The sequence below is a fragment of the Lichenostomus cassidix genome, unplaced genomic scaffold (assembly GCF_008360975.1).
Source record: "Lichenostomus cassidix isolate B80296 unplaced genomic scaffold, HeHo_3.0 HiC_scaffold_46, whole genome shotgun sequence".
Lineage (NCBI taxonomy): Eukaryota > Metazoa > Chordata > Aves > Passeriformes > Meliphagidae > Lichenostomus > Lichenostomus cassidix.
The window spans coordinates 1,444,795-1,463,045 of NW_028147597.1; the positions used below are offsets into that span (position 1 = coordinate 1,444,795).

The 18,251-nt window shown below is 52.5% G+C and overlaps 1 protein-coding gene across 1 annotated transcript in view; it reads right to left on the reverse strand.

Annotated features, from left to right (window-relative positions):
- Nucleotides 1-18,251, reverse strand: part of LOC146421908 (olfactory receptor 14A16-like) — a 180,161-nt gene that overhangs the window by 145,977 nt on the left and 15,933 nt on the right. The window lies entirely within an intron of this gene.

The window sequence follows — 18,251 nt, forward strand, 5'->3', positions numbered from 1 at the left end:
ATCCCTGCAGCCATCCCTGGCAGCAGGAGCTGTCCTGCCCTATCCCTCTGACGGTGCTCAGGGCAGCCCCGCTCTGCAGCACATCCTCCCCCAAACCAGAAACACCAGCAGAGCCATCCTTACAGTCAGATCAGTGCTGTCATGTGTCAGCTTGAGAAGATCCCTGCAGCCAGAGACTTACTGTGTCAGAAGTTGTGAAGATTTCTCCATGAATAGGCTCAGAATTGTCCTTCCAATTGCTGTAAGCCTCTGTCTGCTTCACTCCTCTCAGGTAGCTGCAGGCAGCACCCTCAGCTCTGCTGGGCTGGGAGAGAAACTGCTCATCAGTAGAGCTGCCTCTTTGAAGCTCTTCTTGGTTGCCAGGAGTTCCCTCTGTGCCAGGAGCCCAGCCCAGCTCAGCAGCACAGCAACAGCACAAGGACTTTAATGAGCCTCTCAGGGATTTGGTGTTGTTTACATCAGACTCAGTCCCTGAGAGAGTCTTCAAGAACTTCTCAAGAACTCAGATTCAAACTCAAAGTTTCTTTTACTTTTAATGGGTATCACTGAGGGACACAACTGAGAATATGTCCCCAGGTTCCAGCTAGAGCAGAACACTGGAGGCAGTGATGACAGCTGGGGACAAACAAGGCAAAAGTGTCTCTGATGCTGAGCAAAGCTGGATGTGTTTCAGGAATGCAAAGGGCCAAGGCCTGAACCCCAGCCCCTGGCAAGGCAGATCCTGTCCCTCCCTCAGTGCTCAGGGCTCTTCCCGGGGCACTGGCATGTGGGGATGTGCAATGCCAAGGGCAGGACCATGGGGCAGCCCCTGCCAGGCTGCTGGGCAGGGACAAGGAGGCAATGAGGCCCCAGGGCTGCAAGGGTCACTTGTCTCCTCCTCATGGCCTCAGGGCCAGGGACAGCAGCCATGGCCAAAGTGCTGCACAGGTTGGCTCTGTCAGGGCCTTGCAGCTCCTGCACATCCCTCTGCCCTCTCCAGCCCAGGCTGTCCTACGCTGTCCATGCCCTGTGCCTCTGTCCCTGCAGGCTGTCGCCATCCCCCGGCTGCCCCACCTCGCTGGCCCTTCCTTTGCTGACAGCTCTGCGTCCTGCCTGCCTCTGCCTTGGCACACAGAGCCTTGGGCTGACCCAGACTCCTTCTGGGGGATGTGTTGCACCACAGCACTGCTCTGGGAGAGAAATTTCTTTTTGTCATGTCCAGTCTGGGCCTCCCCAGCTGCCCTTGCTGCCATTATTTCTTTCTCATGCTGTTTCCCACGATGCAGAAAAGCTCCACCATCTCTGAATCCACCCTTCAAGCTGTCTCTGAATCCACCCTTTCCTGTCCTCTGTCTCCAAACCACTGAGCCCTAAGACTTATTCTTTATACAGTGGTCCTTTACTTGAGGCCTCCAAAGCACTTCCTGGGACATTTCTCTGACCTCTGCATGGTTTGGCCATGAAAATGTCGTGCTCTTAGTTCAGGAAAGACTGAGAGACACTTTTTGCCAGGGGTTGTAGTGGCAGAACAAGGCACTGTGTATTTATACTGAACAAGGGCAGATATCAACTGGATATAAGGAAGAAATAGTTTATGATAACCGTGACAGGACTCTGGCACAGGTTGCCCAGTGAATGGAAACCCCATCCCTGGAAGTGTCCAAGGTCAGGAGCTTTGTGCAGCTTGAATGAGTGAAGTTACTCCAGGCTAATGGAAAGGGAGTTGGACTGGAGGTACTTTTAGGTGTCTTCTAACCCAAACCATTTTACAGTTCTGTGATTCTCATATCCCCAAATCCTTCTCCACAAGGCTGCAAATATCTACACATCATGTCAGCATTTTCATCTGGCCTAATTGCCAAGACTACCATAAAAAGGAAAGAATTTCCATTTTGAGGACATGAATTGCCAGGTTTATTGAGGAACCATTAAAAACCCAAACAGTAAAGAAACTGAAAGCAAGATCCAACGTCTCTGTGTGAAAGACTCACCAAATGGGACAATGGCAGAGACTCCCAGGGTGACCTCCCAGCTGAGAATAAGGGTTTCTGCATTGAGGTCTGAGACTCATGATGGGCATCCAGAATGGGAATTTGGGGAATGAGTGAGATTCTCCATGGGATGTCTAGGAAAGGACCACAGGAAGGGAGAGGGTGGCACCATGGTGGGTTGTGAAAGAATAAACATGAGAAAAAACAGAAAAAGGGGATGAAAGAGCTGGTAATGTATAAACAGGTGATGGTCAGTGCCCATCCCTGGCCAAGCCCTGCAACTGATCCCCACAGCCTGTCCTGTTTTCTGAATCCCTCCATTGCCAAGAACTTTCTGGGACAAGGGAACTCTCTCTGCTCTGGGTACAAAGGGAGCTCCAAGTGCCACATACTGGAGTGGGAACCACAAACCATCAGGTCTTGTGTCCTTTGGGGCCCAGGCCCTGGTGAGACTGGTGTGTGTGCACACACTGGGGTGTGTGGGGCTGGGTGTAACCACCAGGGAACATCCAACCAGAGCCACCAGCGAGCAGCAGAGGCCTGGGAGCTGCTGTGTGAGATCAGCTCCTGCAGGGATCCACATTGTCTGGGTGTCTCTGCAGCTCTGCATCTCATCCTGCCATGGCAGAGCACACAAACAGCCCATCCTTGTGTCCCTTTCTGCCCTGACTGGGCTTTGGCTTGGCCTGAAACCTCCCGAGGTGCCTCCCAGGAGGAGTCCCTGTGCATTTCCCTCCCCCATGGCTCTGCCCTTCCTGCTGCAGCAGCTGTGGGGCAGCAGAGCTGGGGCAGTGCAGGGACAGGGCTGGCTCTGACAGGGCTGTTGTGGTTTGGGAATGGTGTTCTCCAGTTTACTGCTCCCAATAAAAACACCATGTGTCTCCCCAGATTGATATTCCCACCATCATCCCCACACCACAGGGGCTTTACCCACTTGGCCCTGCTTGATCTCAGCACATGTTTCACACTCATGGATAACCTGGAGATGCTGTCCATGGGTAAATCCACCCCTCAGTCACAAATCCATCTATAGGTTGCATCTTGTCCCTGATGACCTGAGGTGTCCTGGGCCCATTGAGCCAGAAATAACTCAGCCTTGTGTGGCCATTCCAGACCCACCTGAGACACTTTAATCCTGGCAGCCCCATCCCCCTGGCCATTGCTGTGATGCTCTTCAGTGCCCAACTCTTGGCTACGTGAGCATCCACAGGAGGGACTTTCACAGCCAACTTCTCTCCCCTGACAGTGATGCTTTGCCCCAGTCCAGCAGCCCAGATGGGTTTCCCTCTGCACTGCCAATTGTCCTTTTTCCATCATTGCAGCCACCTGTCCTAGGTTGCAATATTGATGTAGTTAAGTATTCTATTACCACCAGCTGTGGGCCGTTAGCTGCTATCACCTGCTAATGACCCACTCCGGATGACAGGCAATGGGCCATCCGTTAGCTATTATCACTTGCTAATGACCCACCCCGCATGACAGGCAATGGGCCATCAGGGACCCACCGTGTGACTCGTGGACTTATCTCATCCCATTGTGAGATGCTCTGCCGAGGAGGGAGGAGCCAGGTGTTCCCACCTAGATATAACCTGGCCCTGGAACTGCCTGAGCTAGCCCTGTCTACTGGGTTCCCAGAGGACCAGAGCTACTACTGGATCTTCAGCTGGAGACTAGACCTTCACAGGATCACCGCTTCAACTGGACTACTTCAGTTGGACTGCTACTACCACCCTAACAGGGTGTTAGGTTGTATCTGACTTTGTCAGTGCTTTTCCTTGTATTATTTCACTTATTTTTAATTTCAATCTTGACTTGTGATCTCCCACTGGTTTGTTTTCAAACCAAGACATATTTTGGCGCCCAACGTGGGGCACGACCTGGGGAAACTCAGAAATCCTATCACCATGATGTTCAGCTTATCTATATGGGTACTGTATCTCGCTCTCTATATTTTTCCTCAAATGGGATACTATCTGCCCGTCATATTGCTCCTGTTGCGACCAGGGAATGGCATGAGAATTGCTCTATTGGTTTATTATGCCTATGGCATGATTACCTGTGAGGCGATGAACACCATTCGTTATATATACTCGACTTTGTCTGCCTGGCCTAACCTGAGCTGCTTCGTCTGGGACCTGCTCAGCAATCGCACCCACCCTCTGAGGCTAGGAGGAGAGAGCGGTTTCTTCCAGCATTTCAGGTCAGGCACAGCCGTTTTTGAGGATATTGAGTTCTCTCTGGATGCTAGGGATGGCATAATCTTTTTGTTAGTTCTGTTTTCCTTTTTCTCTGCGACCAGCACCGTGTACCTCATGCTGAAGATCAGAACAATATTTTGTCTTCTTGAGGGGGAGAAACAAAGCAAATCAGAACAGCTGAAGCCCGTAGCAGTTGCCCCCGTCCAGAAAAAGAAATCCAAGAGCAAATCAGTCCGCATAGCGACTGATGATGATGCGGCAGGACCATCTCACCCAGCAGAAGAGACAGAGCCAGAGATCATCACTCGCTCTCTATCCCTGGGGGAGCTGTGTGACCTACGGAGGGAATTCACCCGGCAGGCGAACGAGTCCATCTTAACCTGGCTGCTCCGCATCTGGGATGCCGCCGCTAATGACACCATTCTGGACGGAAGTGAGGCCAGACAACTGGGATCCCTGTCCCAGGATGTGGTTATTGACCAGGGGATTGGGAAAACCCAGGAAACTCTCAGCCTCTGGCGGCGATTGCTGTTGAGTGTACGGGACAGATACCTGTGCAAAGAAGACCTCCAGATGCACCAAAGAAAATGGAACACAATAGAACAAGATATCCGATGCCTGAGGGAATTGGCCGTGCTAGAGATCATTTTCTCAGACAACGAGAGATTCCCCAAGAACCCAGATAATGTCCAGTGCACTTCACAAATGTGGCTAAGATTCGCGCGGCTCGGACCAGAGATATACTCTCGTTACCTGGCAACACTGCAGTGGAGGGAAGGCGAAGACCAGGTGGGCGTGTTAACAAACAAACTGAGAATTTATGAGGACACTGTCACCGCTCCACTACGCACTCAGGTCTCATCAGTGGAAACAAACCTGGCCGAGCAAGTCCGGAGCTTGACTGAAGAGAGCCTCCAGAAACTAAGGAAAGAGTTCAAGGAAGGATTTTTCCATGTCACACCGAAACCAACCCGAGTCTCTGCCATCAGGAGCAGACGTCCCCCAGCCAGGGAAAGAAGACAAACTCCACGATGTGACCTCTGGTTTTTCCTTCAGGAGCATGGGGAAGACATGAGAAAGTGGGATAGGAAACCCACCTCCTCCTTAGCAGCCCGGGTACGTGAATTGAAAACAGAAACATCCACTTCAGGAGGCTCATCTAGGTACAACACTGCCCCAGTCTCTTGTGGACAGAACTCCAGACAGAATGGAAGTGATAATATGACTGATCCTCTTGAAGGGACCTCAGGAACACATTTACAGGAGAAGAACATCGTGCACCAAAAACAGGATTAGAGGAGCCCTGCCTCTAGCCAGGTAGAGGAAAGGGACAATCGGATCTATTGGACTGTGTGGATCCGATGGCCTAGCACGTCTGACCCACAAAGATACACGGCTTTGGTTGATACCGGCGCTCAGTGCACCCTGATGCCATCCAGGTATGTGGGGACCGAATCCATTTCTATTTCTGGGGTGACAGGAGGATCCCAGCAGCTGACTGTACTGGAAGCTGAAGTGAGTTTAACTGGGAATGAGTGGCAGAAACACCCCATTGTGACTAGTCCAGACGCCCCATGCATCCTCGGCATAGATTATCTCAGGAGTGGATATTTCAAAGACCCAAAGGGATATCGCTGGGCTTTTGAGATAGCAGCCATAGAGACGGAAAACATAAGACAACTGAATACCCTGCCTGGTCTCTCAGACAACCCATCTGCTGTAGGACTGCTGAGAATTGAAGAACAGCGGGTACCAATCGCTACAGCAACAGTGCACCGCCGGCAATACCGCACTGACAGAGACTCTGTAGCCCCCATCCATAAGATGATTCAGGAACTGGAGAGCCAAGGGGTGGTCAGCAAGGCTCACTCACCCTTTAACAGCCCCATATGGCCGGTGCGTAAGTCCAGTAAAGAATGGAGACTGACGGTGGATTACCGTGGCCTGAATGAAGTCACACCACCACTGAGTGCTGCTGTACCGAACATGTTAGAACTTCAGTACGAGCTAGAATCCAAGGCAGCAAAGTGGTATGCGACCATCGATATTGCCAATGCCTTTTTCTCCATTCCTCTGGCAGCAGAGTGCAGGCCTCAGTTTGCTTTCACCTGGAGGGGTGTGCAGTACACGTGGAACCGACTGCCCCAGGGGTGGAAGCACAGTCCTACCATCTGCCATGGACTGATCCAGGCTGCTCTGAAAAAGGGTGAGGCTCCAGAACATCTGCAGTATATTGATGACATCATTGTGTGGGGGGACACAGCAATGGAAGTATTTGGGAAAGGAGAGAAAATCATCAGAATTCTCCTGGAAGCCGGTTTCGCCATCAAGAAGAGCAAAGTCATGGGACCTGCCTGAGAGATCCAGTTCCTGGGAGTAAAGTGGCAAGACGGACGGCGTCAGATTCCTTCTGAGGTCATCAATAAGATCATCGCGATGTCTCCACCAACCAACAAGAAGGAGACGCAAGCTTTCCTAGGCGCCATAGGCTTTTAGAGAATGCACATCCCTGAGTACAGCCAGATCGTGAGTCCTCTCTACCTCATAACCCGCAAGAAGAACGATTTCCACTGGGGCCCTGACCAGCAGCAAGCCTTCACCCAGATCAAACAGGAGATCGCTCATGCGGTAGCCCTTGGCCCAGTCAGGACAGGACCAGAGGTAAAGAATGTGCTTTACTCTGCAGCTGGGAGCCATGGCCTGTCCTGGAGCCTTTGGCAGAAGGTGCCTGGTGAGACTCGAGGTCGACCACTGGGATTTTGGAGTCGAAGTTACAGAGGGTCTGAAGCCAACTACACCCCAACAGAGAAAGAAATCCTAGCAGCATATGAAGGAGTCCAAGCTGCCTCAGAGGTAATTGGCACAGAAGCACAACTCCTCCTGGCACCTCGACTACCGGTGCTGGGGTGGATGTTTAAAGCAGAGGTTCCCTCTACTCATCATGCCACCAATGGCACATGGAGCAAATGGATTGCCCTTATCACACAGCGCGCCCGTATGGGAAATCTGAATCGCCCTGGGATTTTGGAAATAATTACAAATTGGCCTGAAGGTGAAAATTTTAGTCTGACTGAGGAAGAGGAGCTGGAACAGGTGACCCGTGCAGAGGAAGCTCCACCATACAACCAACTGCCAGCAGATGAAACACGCTACGCTCTTTTCACTGATGGTTCCTGTCGTCTTGTAGGGACAAAACGAAAATGGAAAGCAGCTGTGTGGAGCCCCACACGACGGGTTGCAGAAGCTAGGGAAGAAGAGGGGGGATCGAGCCAATACGCTGAGCTCAAAGCCGTTCAGTTAGCCCTGGACATTGCTGAAAGAGAGAAATGGCCAAAGCTCTACCTTTATACTGATTCATGGATGGTAGCCAATGCTCTGTGGGGTTGGCTTGAAAAGTGGAAGAAGGCTGGTTGGCAGCGTAGGGGAAAACCAATTTGGGCAGCTGAAGAGTGGAAAGACATCGCTAGTCGGGCAGAGAGACTACCTGTGAAGGTCCGCCATGTAGACGCCCATGTCCCCAAGAGTCGAGCTAATGAGGAACACCGAAACAACGAACAGGCAGATCAGGCTGCAAAGATAAAGGTGTCCCAGGTAGACTTGGATTGGCAGCATAAAGGAGATTTATTCCTAGCTCGATGGGCCCATGATGCCTCAGGCCATCAGGGCAGAGATGCCACCTATAAGTGGGCACGAGACCGAGGGGTGGATCTAACCATGGACTGCATCTCTCAAGTTATCCATGACTGTGAAACATGTGCTGCCATCAAGCAAGCCAAGCGGGTGAAACCCCGGTGGTATGGTGGAAGGTGGTCAAAATATAAGTATGGAGAGGCCTGGCAGATTGATTACATCACACTGCCTCAAACCCGCCATGGCAAGCGCTATGTGCTCCCAATGGTAGAAGCCACCACTGGGTGGCTGGAAACCTACCCTGTGCCTCATGCCACTGCTCGTAACACCATCCTGGGCCTTGAGAACCAAGTCCTGTGGAGGCATGGTACCCCTGAGAGAATTGAGTCAGATAACGGAACTCATTTTAAAAATAGCCTCATAAACAACTGGGCTAGAGACCATGGCATTGAGTGGGTGTACCACATTCCCTATCATGCACCAGCTGCTGGCAAAGTGGAACGGTATAATGGATTGTTAAAAACCACCTTAAAGGCATTGGGTGGGGGAACTTATAAGAATTGGGAGCGACATTTAGCAGAGGCCACCTGGTTAGTCAATACCCGAGGCTCCATCAACCGAGCAGGTCCTGCCCAATCTGAGCTTCTACATACAGTAGATGGAGATAAGGTCCCAGCAGTACATGCCAGAGGCTTGTTAGGGAAAACTGTCTGGATTGATTCTGCCTCACATAAAGACAAACCCATCCGTGGGGTTGTCTTTGCCCAGGGACCGGGGTGTACTTGGTGGATAATGCAGGAAGATGGAAAAACACAATGTGTCCCTCAGGGAAATTTAATTTTGGGTGAAGGCCACATGTAAGGTTGGGATGGCAACATACCACCGTTCACCGTTCGTGACATTATTTGTACATAGTTATGTGTATATATGTATATATGTATATATGTATGTGTGTATGTATGTATATAGGTGTATATATATATGTGTGTGTTTGAAGTTGGAAGATGTTAAGGTGGGCCTTAAGCCAACGCTATGGAATAAGGGGTGGAATGTCTTGGATTGATGATATGGTAATCCTTTATCCCCTATCGTTGGCTTATATGCCCAAGAAAGAAAAAAATGTGTAAAAATGTGTGGTCCTGTCTCTTTAACTGCACCCAGCCGCAGAGAGAAACGCGGGTTGTTTTGAAAACATTTTCCCCAAGCCTCGCTCCGGGGGAGGATTCGTCGCCCGGCAGAGACTGCGTGCTGGACGGGGGGTCGGAGTGAGCTCTGTTCCCGTTTTTTCCATTCTTCTTCTTTTTTCCTCGCTTGGACCCCTTCTCTTCGATCTGCTTTGCCACCCGGAGACCCAGGAGGGCCAGAGGACAGCAGAGCTCTCCAGGGAGCTCCACCCGGCCCCGGGTGGGGGGCGAGGAGGAGAGGGACTGCGTCTGAGAAAAGGACTTTTTAATCAGGTTGAATAACTGCCTTTCACCTTGTTTTTTCCCCTTCCCCTGTGCCTTGTAGGGCACTCTGCGTGGTTTTGTTAAATAAATAGTTTTTTCTTCACTTCCATTTAAGAGGCTCTGTTGTGGGTGGGGGAGGGGGTGTCGGGGCCCTTCGCTCTCGGAGGAGAGAGTCTTATCATTAACCCGGGACACCTGGCAGCTGCTGAGGAGGTTGCAGATGTCCTGCTCTCCTGCTCTCCTCCTAAACAGAGAATTGACTGGAAATTTTAGACACAACTCTGAGCACATCCAGCATAGGCAGGGCATGGGAACAGCGGGGCAAAGTGAACAGCATCCTTCTCCAAGTGACTGGCAGTTTCTGGTTTCTCTCCCCAGAGTGCAAAGATCTTATCAAGTCGTGTTTATCCATGCACTCCTTGGACAGGCCATCACTGGAAGATCTCTTCCATGAGCCTTGGCTGCAGGGCTCTGCTCTAGAAGATGGGAGAGATCCACAGGCACCATTTGGGCCTGGTAAGTAACAGCTGCACACATGTCTTGGCAATAAGAAGCAAAGAAAACCAAACTGTTTTGTGCTGCCTGTAGCCCAGAGCAGGGATCATCAGATGGGAACACAACAGCTCTTGTGCTGGAGCTGAGCTGCTCTGGCAAGCACTGGTGGCCACCATCCAAGCTGGTTTTGCTTGTCCTGGTTCATTGATGTCTGGGGCCCTGGGCAGAACCCTGACAGCCTGCTCTGCCCCCAGGGAAGGAGCAGGAGCCCCTGGAGAAGCTGGACCAGGTGGGGCTGCTGCTGGAGACACCAGGGACACCCTCAAGGATGAGCACCTCTTCCACGACCCAGCCATCTGCAGCTGAAGAAGATTGACTTTGATTCTGGCACCTTCTGCAAAGACACACTCCACACCCAGTGTGCAGGTGAGTGCACAGCCAGGGGATGCTCCCAGATCTGGGCATTGCACAGCCTGGCTGGGCACCAGAGGTTCCCCCTTGGCTGGGGTGGATGCAGGGAACTCTTCAGTTGGCTGCCAAGCTGCTCTTTGGCTCTGGGCAGCTGCTGAGGAGGAGGATCTGCCATGGCTGGCTGGAGGCTGGGCACATGTCCTGCCCTCCTGCTCTCCTCCCAAAGGCAGCAATGATGGGGAGGTTTGGGCACAGCTCTGAGCACAGCCAGCGTGGCCTGGGCACTGTGGGCAGTTGGGACAAGGGGACAGGAACCTTCAGCTGATGGGTGATTTCTGGTTTCTCTCCTTCCAGCAGGGCTCTGCAGATGCTGAGGCTGCTCTGGGCTCTGCCAGGGCTCTGCTGGGGCTCAGCCCTGGGCACAGCTGGGCCTGCTCTGCCCTCCCATTGCTCTGACAGCTCTGCATCAGACGAGCCTGTTCTGAGCACAGCGACTGAGCTTTCTGCTTGTGCAGGTGAGTGAGACTCTCCTGCAGGCCCAGAGATTGCAGTGAGGGATACACATCCAATTGGCAAGAACCCAAACACTCCACAGTCCCAGCTGAATGCCTCTATGTCCACAGGATGTTTTGTCTGTCCCACTCTTCATTCCTGTTGGGCTGGAACTGTGCAATTGCACTTTCTTCCTCCTCTAGGAGTACCATGACTGAGCCAAACCTGGCGAGTGGGCCTTGTTCCTAAGGCAGTGCAGTCTGGAGTTGATGGATGAAGAATTGCCCTTCTCCACTTCCAAACCAGAGCAAAAAGCTGTAAGGGGGACTTGCTGTCTTTAAGGAGCCACTGACAGTTTCAGAGGGAATGTACAGCTCATTCACAGGTTGAGAAGGAAGGGCATCTTCTAAAGGAGTTGAGATTTGACAAGAGTTTAGATTCCCAGTCCTGGTCAGAGGTGGCAGGTCACAATCAATTTCCTAATACTCCAACCACAATTTAAAATAACAATATTGCAAACAAACCCCAACATCTTTAAAAATAGGCTGCTGACGTCAGTTAGATGGATCCATGCCATCAGCACACAAAATAAATAACAGTTCTCTTATTCAAAAGATCAGTTATTTCTAAATTCAAGTTTACAGAAGATTTTTCACTACACATTTGGAGTTTCTTTCAATATTTCAATTTTTTTCTGATTTCTTTTTCCCTTTTTTTTTTTTTCATTTTTCTTTTCTAGATCAGAAAATATGTCCTGAAAGAGGAATATCCTTTCCTCCTCATTCCCATGTGGAGCAGCTCCCTTCCTGCAGAGCCTGGCAGCTCCTGTCCCCTGCAGGGCTGAGGCTTTTCCCCGTTGCTGTGCACAGACTGATGGAGCAGCACTGCTGAACACAGGGACACCCAGAGGGACCAAAAGCAGCTGCCTTTGTCCACCTGAAGCTCCAAGGGCCAAACTCTGAGCAGACATGGCTGGAAGAGACTGGCAGGCTCCCTGTTTGCTGTGCTCCCCACTTGTGAGGGGCCCAGCTTTGCGTGAGGCACAGTGAGAACAAGGGGCAGTTCCCTCCCAGCCCCGCAGCCAAGGGACCCCTCTGGCCCCAGGGCTTGGGGCACTGTCAGTACCTGCTGCTTCAGCCACTGCTTCTGCTGGCACTGAGAGCAACAACCAGATTGTGGCTGATCCCGAGGGAGCAGCAGCAGGGCCTGGAGCTGATCCCTGAGTCTGGGCAGGGCTGGACAAATGACCCCACAGCAGCAGCAGCAGCAAATGGAGCTGACTTTGAGCACAGCCCCTGGCACTCCTCCCTCCTGTTTGCAGTGGTGTCACAGCAGCCTGAGGCACCTGGGAGCCCTCAGTGCCAGCAGGGACTCGAGATGGCAGCCCTGGGCTCCTGGAGGTTGTGCAAGGAACGGAGCTGGGCACTCCCTGTCCATATGGAGCTTGCAGATGGAAAAGGCTGCTGTGCCCAGGCAGCTCCAAGGGCAGAGAAATGAGGCTCTCGAGCACTTGATCTGGGCCAGTTCCACAGTCCTAGGCAGCAGCCAGCGAGCAGAGGGGGAACAGAGGGCACAGCAAGAGGGACAAAAGCAGTCAAGTGCAGAGACTGGAGAGAGCCAGACCTGGCAGAAGGAACAGCTGCTTCCTTGCACTCTTGAAGAAAGCTCTTGGCTGTTTTAGAGCACTGAAAGGTGTGAAGGGCAGAGAGGAGGCAACACCAAACAATGCTGCTGTTTTCACAGCCTCCCCTCTCAGTGTCCCAGAAGGAACTGGATGAACTCTGCTCTTCTCTCTGAGTTATCTTGTTCAGCATGAGCAGCTTAGCACCAGGAGCTAAAGGAGCTGAAGCCTTAGGCCTCAAGAGCTGACCAAGAGGGGACTTTTTGAGCAAAGTGATGTTACTAATGTGGACCCAGGTGAATGCAGCAGATAGAATCCTGGAATTGCAGAATCCTTTCTGTTGGAAAAGATCTCTGAGCTCATCAACTCCAGCTGTTCACCCAGCACTGTCAAGCCCAGCACTAAACCACATCCCTGCAGTGCCAAGGCCTGACCAAGAGGCCTGACTGAGGCCTGAGCAACAGGCCCTGAGCCAAAGGTGGCCTTGAGATGAACCTTCCAACCAAAGGTTATCTTTGTATCTGCTCATTACTGACATATGCACAATCATTAGCATTGTGATAGATTTCGCTCATTAGTGAAACATGTATTTACCTTTCCCTATTTGTAAACTGGACAAAGCCATGAAATCCAATATCTGGCCTGGTTTGGAGAGTATGGTCAAAGTCAACTCCCTTGGTTCCTCCTTGAGCCCTGGCCAGGCTTTGAGAGAACCCAAGAGGAGGATGAAACCAGATGTTCCTGCACTGGCAGTGCTGTCAGTGTGTTTATTCAGCACTGTCAGAGCTGGGCCCTCTCCCAGCCAGGCTGGAAGCCTCACCTGTGGGTGGATGCACCTGCAGGAATTGCCAGTTGTTGGCAGTGGCTCTGCAGTCCTGGGCTGTGACAGCTTCCCCAGCTGATGAGGGGATCTGGGTGATGGTAAAGTCTGAGGGTAACTGGTGATGGATCTTTCTTCATCACTGCAGGCAATCTTTGATGATTGGGTGCATTGCTGAGCTTATACTGTTGTGATTCTTTGCAAATGATTTTGTACATTGCTGAACTTATCCTTTTGTCATTCTCTGAAGTTTTGCATTTATATAAATTACACTGTTCCTCCAGTTGGTGTCTGTGTCTTTGGTGCTGACCTTGCCCACCATCAAAACAGGGCTCCTCCTGCCTCAGTGTTACCTGGGAAGACAAAAACCATCACTCCAAATGCTCCCCCTTCCTCCTTGTTCTCCCACTTTATACACTGAGTGTGATGTCCTATGGTCTGGGATATCCCTGGGGTCAGTTGGGTCACCTGTCCTGCCTGTGTCTCCTCCCAACCCCCATGGACCCCCAGCCCCTCCCCAGCATGGCTGGACGAGGGGCAGGAAAGGCCTTGGCTCTGTGCAAGCTCAGCAAGAACAAAACCATCTCTGTGTGATCAACCCTGTGCTCAGCACAGCCCCAAACAGCCCCAGAGAGAGCCCTGGGAAGGAAATTCCCTCTGCCCCACCCAAACCAGCACCCCATGGCCATCCAGCATCACCACGGCTCCAGGGGTTCCTTTCCATGCCCCAACCCTGTCCAGGGGACCTTGGGATGGTTGCCATGGCAGCCAGCTGTGGCTCAGGGCTCAGTGCAGTGTCCATGGCAACACAGCCCAGCCTGGCCCTGAGTGCAGGTGACAGTGACAATCCCCATCACAGCAGGTCCCATGAACCCAACCTAAGCAAAGTGTGTCCTGCAGGTTGTCCTGGCATTGGAGAGTAGAACAGGGCTTTGTGCTGGTTGCCATGGCAACCTCTGTCCCAATGATGCCCTGTGGTGGTTGCCATGGCAACCTCTGTCCCAATGATGCCCTGTGGTGGTTGCCATGGCAACCTCTGTCCCAATGATGCCCTGTGGTGGTTGCCATGGCAACCCCTGTACCAATGATGCCCTATGGTGGTTGCCATGCACCCGAGCCCAGCAGTGTCACAGCGCAAGTGTCCCTGCCATCAGTCCCTCCAAGGGGTTTCCATGGCAACTGCCATGACAGGTGACCCAGGTGTCACATCCCAGTGCTGGTTGCCATGGAAACAGTCCCCAGCACTGACCCTTTCTGTCAGGCTGACCTGGCCTTTGGCCCTGGCACTGGGCTTTGCTGCTGGGTCCGCGGCGCCTGCCCAGCCAGCGCGGCACAGGGCAGGTGGCCATGGCACAAACCCCAGCCATGGATCCCCTGTGCCTCTGGGCAGTGACACCAGCCCTGAGCAATGGGCTGCTGCCCTGGGGTCAGTGAAGTGACCATGGCAACAGCCCCTTGCAATGCCCAGTGCAGGTTGGGATGAGAATCCACCCTCAGCCTGGCCCAGGGCAGGGCTGCAGTGCCCTTCCCATCAGCCTGACTGCACAGCAGCACTTCCAGGGCTCTCTGCATTTCCCTTCCCTCACTCTTGGCTCACTCACACACCTCCCAACAACCCCTTGGTGCTTTGAGCTGCACGGAGTTCAAAGCTTGTCTGTCCTTCAGCAGTTGGTCAAATTGTGCCTTCTGCTATCTCTTGATTTGTGTTTATTGTAGAACTTCCTGTGTGTCCAAAACATTCCTTGCAGGATTCTGCCTTGGGGAAGGGGAACCTCCTTGGTGGCAGCTTGGGCTTGGCACACACTTGAGGAGGGTGTCTGTTTTCAGTGGGGAAACTTAGCAGTTTTAGATTGCTTTAAAAAAAAGGGGGGGAAAATCCTTTTTGCCTGAGTGCAGCCAGTTCTCCAAGCAAAGAAGCTGCCAGGTGAGTTAGGAGAGACAGGATGGGGTTGGGGAATGTGGAGCAAGGCTGTCCACACTGGGTCAGACCTCAAGGCACAGCTGCTCTGAGCAGACCAGACCAGACCTCCTGAGGAGAGACCCTGGATCAATATCAATCACAGAATGCTGCAATCACCTCTTCTTTAAAGAGAAGAGTAATAAAATACACCCTTTAAAACAGGAGTTCATATTTTTTCCATAACTATTTTAGGAAACCTTCCTAATGAACTGCACCAGACCAGAGGGAAATCAAGGCAGAGCCATGGTTTGTCAGGACTTGCTTGATCCTAATGAGCCCTGTGGTGCATTTGGTGCTGAGCCCTTGAACCTCAGGGCAAACCTGAGAGGAGATTGCACAAACCTTTCCACGAGTCAAAGGCAGAAGAAAAACCCAAAGTGTCTCCAAGCATTAATGGTTCCCACTGAGGTCCATCACCAACACAAGCACCTCATGGAGTCCTTGGAGGAGAGAACTGGAGGCCATGATTGCACAAAAACCTCCCAGATACTCGATGTGAAAAGGAAAAAGGAAAATACCTTAAAAAAATTAAGTACTGGAGGCATTAATGAGCTCCACTGAGTATCATTACTAACAAGAGCTCTCAAGGGACTAATTAAAGCAGATAATTGGAGGCCAGGATTGCACAAAGCTCTCAGAGACTCAGTGTCAAAAATAAGGACTTTAATAAACCCTGAGTACCTTGAAGCATTAATGAGCCCCACTGAGTGTTGTTACTGACAGAAAATCTCAAGGGACTCATTAGAGCAGATAATTGGAGGCCATGATTGCACAAAGCTCTCAGAGACTCCAAGGCAAAAGCAAAACCCAAAGTTCTTTGACAAACCTGCAGTCCCTGGGAGCATGAAGGAGCCCCCAGGGCCATTCCTGACCAAGGCTCCCCAGGGACTCCTTCCAGCAGATCCCTGAGGCCACTGGGATGTGGGGGGTGTGGGGGGTGCTAAAGGAAGGACAAGGGGGTGACAGAGCCCAGCCTTGCTGGGGCTGTGCCAGGAGCCCCAGTGCCTCAGGACAAGGTGTCTCCTCACAGCCCTTGGTGGCACAGACATTGCTGCATCCAGGGAACCAAGCCTTGGCTTCTCTTTGTCCCACCCTGTCATCTCTGCCTCCAATTTCCTGCTCTAACTGGAACCTGGGGACACTTTCTCAGTCATGTCCCTCACTGGGATCCATTAAAACTTCAAGAAACTTTGGAGATTGATTGTGACTTTGAATTCTACAGAGGTTTCTGTGACTCCCTCCCAGGGACTGATGTTCAGGGCCTCAGCACCAACGCCCCAAGAGGGTCATTAAATTCCTGGTGCTGTTGCTGTGCTGCTGAGCTGGGCTGGGCTCCTGGCACAGAGGAGCTCCTGGCAAGCAGCAGCACTGCAGAGAAACAGCTCTGCCCAGGAGCAGCTCCTGTGCACAGCCCAGCAGGGCTGGGGCACTGCCTGCAGCCACCCAGGGCACAGCACAGAGGCACACAGGGCTGCAACCCAGCCTGGGCTGGCAGCACAGAGGAGCAGAGCTCACTGAGCTCTCACTGGAGGAGAAATCATCACAGCGTTTGAAACAGTCATTCTCTGCTGTGGGGAAGATAAGCTTCAGTTCCTTGAGGGATCTCCTGAAGCTGGCACATCTCACAGCTTTTGGGATCTTCCAGGAGGACTCTCAGAGTGCCCAGGGCTGTCGTGCAGAGCAGGTTGTGCAGCCCAGGGCTGTGCTGGGGCAGGGACTCTGCTGCCTGCCAGGGGCAGCTCTCAGCCGGCCTGGGGAGCTGCTGCCAGCGCTGGGGGAGAAGCTGTGGGGGGAAGGAGAGACCCTGAGCAGGGCAGGTGCTGCTGCTGAGAGGTGCTGTGTGGGGCAGGGCTGCTCCCAGCTCAGGATCAGCCTGGAGGACACTTCCCAAAGAAGGTAAGGCAGGGATTGCTGTAAAGATAAGGGGCTTTAATGAGACTGTTTTGAATTTTCTACTTGGTGGAGGGTGGGAAGGTTGGGGGTGGGGGTGAGAGAAGCAGAATAGGAGTTGTAATCACAGAATATTCTGAAATGAAAGAAACACAACAGGATCATCAAGGTAGTGTTTGCACATTTACAGAGACTCCGGAACTGTAACTTTGGGTGGTCAGTCTGCCTGCTGGGAGCCTCCTCAAGGGTCTTCAGCCACTGCTCAGCCCATGGACAGCACCAGCAGCACCTTTGCAGGGCCCAGCAGGCTCTTCTGAGCTGCCCTTGCCCACCTGCACACAGAGCCTCCCCCAGGCAGGGCCCTGCAGACAGGCAGGTTTCTGTAGGGCTGGGCGAGTGCACAGAGGGTGGGATGGGCTCTGTGAGTGCTGACAGGGACAAGGCTCCTCTCAGGAGGAACATGTGCAGCACAGGGAGATGATCAGGGAAGGAGAGGGAGCTGAACAGAGCAGTGCTGTGGGCAGGAGGGCACTGTTGGTGTGTGGGAGATGCTGTGCACAGCTGGGGACAGGGAACACTGTCCTGAGTGCCAGGCTGTCCCTGCCCTGCCCTCTCAGGAACAGCACCACAATATCTACTCTTGTTTCTGCACTCTTCTGATACTGTCACTGTGACCTGGTGTTCTTGGGGAGGCTCTGGGGTTTGCAGCAGCTGAGTCAGGCACTGACCTTGGGATTCCTGCCAGGCAGCTGTGTCCATAGGAATGGGGTGTCCAAGCTTCCCTGTGACCTGTGGGGCTGTGGGCAAAGCAGTCCATGGGAAAGGGGAAGGAGCTGAGCCTCCTTCCCTGAGATCCCATCATGAGCACACCTGGGGATCTCCTTGCTGTGTCCTTCCAAGCTCTGAGCTTCCCTCCTGGATGCAAATCTGTGCCAGAGCCTCTTGGAGTTCCCTGAATGTCCCATGGGGAAGTGCAGAGATGCCACAAGTGAGGAAATGCTGTTGGGTTTGCCAAGGGAACAGTGAGTGTCCTTGGCAGAAAAGGGGGTGCTGAGACCTTGCTGAGAGACCTTTAGAGAGAGTGAGACATTCAGTGATTCCTCTGCTCTCAGCAGGGTCTGGCTTCTTCTCAGGGTGACAGGGGAGTGTGATTGTGCTCTGATTGCAGCCAATAGTGCAAACCCAGAGCAGTTGGGAACAAGTCCATCCAGCCCCTCACCTTGTCCTGAGCCACAGGGAATCCCTTTGCCTCTCACGTCTCTCAGTGGCAAAGTATGAGTGCAGCAGAAATGCTGGGGATTTGTGACCTCAGAGAA